This window comes from Pongo pygmaeus, chromosome 18 (assembly GCF_028885625.2).
Source record: "Pongo pygmaeus isolate AG05252 chromosome 18, NHGRI_mPonPyg2-v2.0_pri, whole genome shotgun sequence".
Classification (NCBI taxonomy): domain Eukaryota; kingdom Metazoa; phylum Chordata; class Mammalia; order Primates; family Hominidae; genus Pongo; species Pongo pygmaeus.
Window position 1 is genome coordinate 86978675 of NC_072391.2, and position 6000 is coordinate 86984674.

The window sequence follows — 6000 nt, forward strand, 5'->3', positions numbered from 1 at the left end:
TGTCAGAATAACAATGCTTTCTTGGAGCATTAACCCACTCTTTAATTAAAAAAAAAGTTATAAAAAGAGTTATGGAAATTTTCTTGTTTTTGTTTTTGAGACGGAGTTTCGCTCTTGTTGCCTAGGCTGGAGTACAGTGGTGCGGCCTTATTTTTTTATTTTTATTTTTTTAGATGGAGTCTTGTTCTGTCACCCAGGCTGAAGTGCAGTGGTGTGATCTTGGCTCACTGCAGTCTCCACCTCCCAGGTTCAAGCAATTCTCCTGGCTCAGCCTCCCAAGTAGCTGGGATCACAGACACACACCACCACACCTGGCTACTTTTTGTATTTTTAGTAGAGATGAGGTTTTGCCATGTTGGTCAGGCTGGTCTTGAACTCCTGACCTCAAGTGATCTGCCTGCCTTGGCCTCCCAAAGTGCTAGGATTACAGGCATGAGCCACCACACCCAGCCTGAAAATTATATCTTATGGTCAAGATGATTACAATTTAATAGATTTGTTTATAAAATTTTAGAGAGATTTAATTGGCCTTATGCTGTGTTTATCTTTTGAGAAATTCCCTCAAAGAATAAAGGTTTCCACATTTTTTTAAAATCTTTGAGTTATCTCAGCACCATAAGAAAGGTAAAAACAGAAAAAAAATAAGAAAATAAAAAAAGAGAAATCTGTGAGTTATCACTGTAGCTAAGTGAATGCCTTATTTTACAATGACCTGTGATCCTATTTAGTGATAGCAACCGTTTTAAAACTTTTTCTAGGCCAGGCACGGTGGCTCACACCTGTAATCCCAGCACTTTGGGAGGCCAAGGCAGGCGAATCAAGAGGTCAGGAGATCAAGACCGTCCTAGCTAACATGGTGAAACCCTGTCTCTACTGAAAATACAAAAAATTAGCTGGGCGTGGTTGCAGGCACCTGTAGTCCCAGCTACTTGGGAGACTGAGGCAGGAGAATGGCGTGAACCTGGGAGGCGGAGCTTGCAGTGAGCCGAGATTGCACCACTGCCTGGGCGACAGAGCGAGACTCTGTCTCAAAAAAAAAAAAAAAAAACACTTTTTATATTTGACAAACTTTACAAAATCAAATTCTTTCTTCAGTCCTCATTGATTTTTGTGTGTGTGTGTGTCTGATGGAGTCTCACTCTGTTGCCCCAGCTGGAGTGCAGTGGCACAGTCTCAGCTCACTGCAACCTCCACCTCCCAGGTTCAAGCGATTCTCCTGCCTCAGCCTCCCAAGTAGCTGGAACTACAGGTGCCCACCACCACACCCGGCTAATTTTTGTATTTTTTTTTCTTTTTGAGACAGAGTCTTGCTCTGTCACCGAGTCCGGAGTGCAGTGGCACAATCTCAGCTCACTGCAAGCTCCGCCTCCCGGGTTCATACCATTCTCCTGTCTCAGTCTCTCCATTAGCTGGGACTACAGGTGCCCACCACCATGCCCAGCTAATTTTTTTGTATTTTTTAGTAGAGACAGGGTTTCACTGTGTTAGCCAGGATGGTCTCAATCTCCTGATCTCATGATCCACCCGCCTCGGCCTCCCAAAGTGCTGGGATTACAGGCGTGAGCCACCGCACCCAGCCTCCCACAGTGCTGGGATTACAGGTGTGAGCCGCCATGCCCGGCCTCCCGTGGTGCTGGGATTACAGGCATGAGCCACTGCGCCTGGCAATTTTTTGATATTAGGTCCCCTGAAGTCCAAAAAGAGATATATGGCTTATTTGGTATAATGAAATCATACAGGAAGCATTGTTAAAGGTAAAATGGTGTTTTTCTTTGGATTATATTTATATAAATGCGTTGTTAGTGTGTGTTCCAAAATTGTAGGAGATGCCTGTGATTCTGATACATCTTAGTATATGGTATTAGTAGTAATTATGATTATTATGTAAAATTGTTGTAACGCCACATAAGTAACCAAATTTGCTTGTCAATTATGCCTTTTTTTTTTCTTTTTTCTGAGACAGAGTCTTGCTCTGTGGCCCAGGCTGGAGTGCAGTGGTGCAATCTTGGCTCACTGCAACCTCTGCCTGCTGGGTTCAAGCGATTCTCATACCTCAGCCTCCAGAGTAGCTGGACTGCAGGCACATGCTACCACAGCCAGATAATTTTTGTATTTTTAGTAGAGACGGGGTTTCTTTTTTATTTTTTCGAGACAGTTTTGCTTTTGTTGCCCAGGTTTGGAGTGCAATGGCACGATCTTGGCTCACTGAAACCTCCACTTCCTGAGTTCAAGCAATTTTCCTGCCTCAGCCTCCCAAGTAGCTGGGATTACAGGCATACACCACCATGCCTGGCTAACTTTGCATTTTTTTAGTAGAGACAGGGTTTCACCATGTTGATCGGGCTTGTCTCAAACTCCTTACCTCAAGTGATCCACCCGCCTCAGTCTCCCAAAGTGCTGGGATTATAGGTGTGCGCCACTGCACCCAGCCAAGACAGGGTTTTGCCATGTTAGCCAGGGAGGTCTCAAACTCCTGACCTCAAGTTATCCGCCCCCCTTGGCCTCCCAAAGTGCTGGGATTGCAGGCATGAGCCACTGTGCCCGGCCTCAATTATGTCTTTAACTGTGGCTGTTCTAAGTCTTTTGTCATCCACAATTGTTGTTTTACTTTGATCCTTTTATAGAGCAGTTTATAAACAGCTATAGAACTCCGAGGTACTTTTCAGTGTAAGTTTCTTATCACTTTAGAGATTGTGCCATTGGAATAGAGCAAAAAACTTCCAACACTCTCATTGAGAGCTGCTATATTCATGAGGATTGTTCATCCAATATTGGGCAAAACAAGAGTTAATTTTATGGACTAAACTAATATAAGACTGAAATTATCTTTTTACGTTTTTGCTTAAAACATTACTGATTCTTTCTGTTCTTTCAGAACCAAGAAAACTTTTTTTTTTTGAGACGGAGTCTCGCTATCACCCAGGCTGGAGTGCTGGAGTGTAGTGGCGCGATCTTGGCTCACTGCAAGCTCCGCCTCCCGGGTTCACGCCATTTTCCTGCCTCAGCCTCCCGAGTAGCTGGGACCACGGGCGCCTGCCACCTTGCCTGGCTAATTTTTTGTATTTTTAGTAGAGACGGGGTTTCACCGTGTTAGCCAGGATGGTCTTGATCTCCTGACCTCGTGATCTGCCCGCCTTGGCCTCCCAAAGTGCTGGGATTACAGGTGTGAGCCACTGCGCCCAGCCGAAAACTTTTTTAACTTTGAGCTATTTGCAGCTTTTAGTAATTGAGCAAAGTACACTCCTGTGAGGAAGATTTGGAACATATTTCTGTTTTCTTTTTTGTTTCTTATATTTTGCTTGAGTAGCATATTTCTTTCTGATTTCTCCAAAAATTGGGAACTATTTGTGAGCACTATTTAAAAAAAAAAAAAGAAAAACTTTTCCCTCTCCTTTCCCTTATTTGTATTCGAATGTCAGTATAATGATGTGCACATGTGCAGTAACAATCTGTTTTCTCTTGTAATAGGACATAGAGACACTGCATCTTTTACCAAGGCTTTGACTGGAATGGCATGCTTTCAAATATAAACAGACTGCTTTAAGGAATCAGTGTTGACTTACAGTGCTCATCAAAGCCCTTGGGAAAACTGGCTTCACACTGTATCCACCCAGTGGATTCTTCTTGCCCAGATGGAGCCAGTGTATCAAGGTAGGGAAACTGCAATCGAGAAAGGGTTTAATTCACACAGAGACAAGTGAATGGGAGACCAGAATTTGATGATTACTGAAATCAGTCTCCCCAAGAATTCGGGGACTAGGGTTTTCCAAAGGTAGTTTGGGGGAAGGGGTGGGGTAGCTAGGCAGTGGGTGCTTGCTGCTGATGGGTTGCGGGGGCCGGGGACCATCGTAGGGTGTGAGACAGGGTCCTCCCGTGTGCTGAATCACTTCTGGATGGGGCTACAGGAGTAGTTGGCAGGTCCAGGTGGAGCCATCATCAGTCAGTGGGTCCTGTTGGAGCCGTAGGTATCAGACATGCAAAAAACCCTTGAGAGATACCGCCAAAGGCCAGTCTTAGGTTACAATAGCATTGTTATCTGCAGGACCTCTGGAATAATGGCTGATAATTGTTTATGTCTACATCTTAGCAGAATTCAGGCTCCTCTCCTCTCCCTAGCCTGGTGGCCCCTCATTAGTTTTACAAATACAGTTGAGTTTTGGGGAGGGGCTATTATCATTTAAACTATAAATGTCTCCCAAAGCTAGCCCAAGAATAACTGAAGGCAGCTTGAAGGCTAAAGGTCAAAGGGGGTTTGGCTAGATCAGATCTTACCCAACTGGCATAATTTTCTCAATGATATAATTGTTGTGGCCGGGTGCGGTGGCTCACGCCTGTAATCCCAGCACTTTGGGAGGCCAAGGCGGGCAGATCACGAGGTCAGGAGATCGCGACTATCCTGGCTAACATGGTGAAACCCCATCTCTACTAAAAATACAAAAAAAATTAGCCGGGCGTGGTGGCGGGCGTCTGTAGTCCCAGCTACTCCTGAGGTTGAGGCAGGAGAATGGCGTGAACCTGGGAGGCGGAGCTTGCAGTGAGCCGAGATCGCAACACTGCACTCCAGCCTGGGCGACAGAGCAAGACTCTGTCTCAAAAAAAAAAAAAAAAAAAAAGCCTACATGGTAAATATTTATTCTTGCTACAGTTTATACAAATAACCAGGCCAAGTACAATAAGACTAAAACTTATTTTGAAAACAAATCAGTACTATCTGATTTCACTTTGGTAAAAATAGGAGACTAGAGAGAGAAAAATTATGTTTCAAAATAAACTATAGTATACCTGTTATTAGATTCTAGCCTTGCCTAAGGTTTTTCAACTTTTATTATTTTCTCTTTTTATGTTTGTTTATTTGTTTTTTGAGACAGGGTCTCACTCTGTCACCCAGGCAGTGGCGTGGTATCAGTTCACTGCAACCTCTGCCTCCTGGGTTCAAGTGATTCTCGTGCCTTAGCCTCCCAAGTAGCTGGGATTATTGGTGTGCACCACTATGGCCAGCTCATTTTTTTGTATTTTTAGTAGAGATGCATTTCACCATGTTGGCCAGGCTAGTCTCGAACTCCTGACCTCATGATCCACCCACCTCGGCCTCCGAAAGTGCTGGGATTACAGGCATGAGCCACCGCGCCCGGCCAAAGCTGTGCTTTTCTTAAAGCTCTGTGAACGAAAGCTAGACAACTTAAACCTCAGAAGAGAATAATGGTAACCTATTTATATACATAAACCACTTTCATGCCTGCCTGCTGGGTATAGACTTCAGAGGAACACAGCCTGTATCAGTTTTCTAGGATTGTTCTCTCCCCGCGCTCTTTTTTTGTTTTCTTTCTTTTTTCTTCCCTCTATTTTCCTCCCTCCCCCCCTTCCTTCCTTTCACAAAGTCTCATTCTGTTACCCAGGCTGGAGTGCAGTGGCAGATCTCGGCTCACTGCAACCTCCGCCTTCCGGGTTCAAGTGATTCTCCTGCCTCAGCCTCCCGAGTACCTGGGACTACAGGCAACCACCACCACACCCAGCTAATTTTGTTAGTTTTAGTAGAGATGGGGTTTCACCATGTTGGCCAGGCTGGTCTCGAGCTCCTGACCTCAAGTGATCTGCCTACCTCGGCCTCCCAAAGTCTTGGGATTATAGGCAGGAGCCACCGTGCCTGGTCACAACACCCGCATTTTCTTTTCTTTTTTTTTTTTTTGAGACAGAGTCTCACTCTGTTGCCCAGGCTGGAGTGTAGTGGTGTGATCTTGGCTCACTGCAAGCTCCGCCCCGCGGGTTCACACCATTCTCCTGCCTCAGCCTCCAGAGTAGCTGTGACTACAGGCGCCCGCCACCATGCCTGGCTAATTTTTTGTATTTTTTAGTGGAGATGGGGTTTCACTGTGTTAGCCAGGATGGTCTCGATCTCCTGACCTCATGATCCGCCGGCCTCGGCCTCCCAGAGTGCTGGGATTACAGGCGTGAGCCACAAAGCCCGGCCAACACCCCGATTTTCTATACCACACTCCCCCA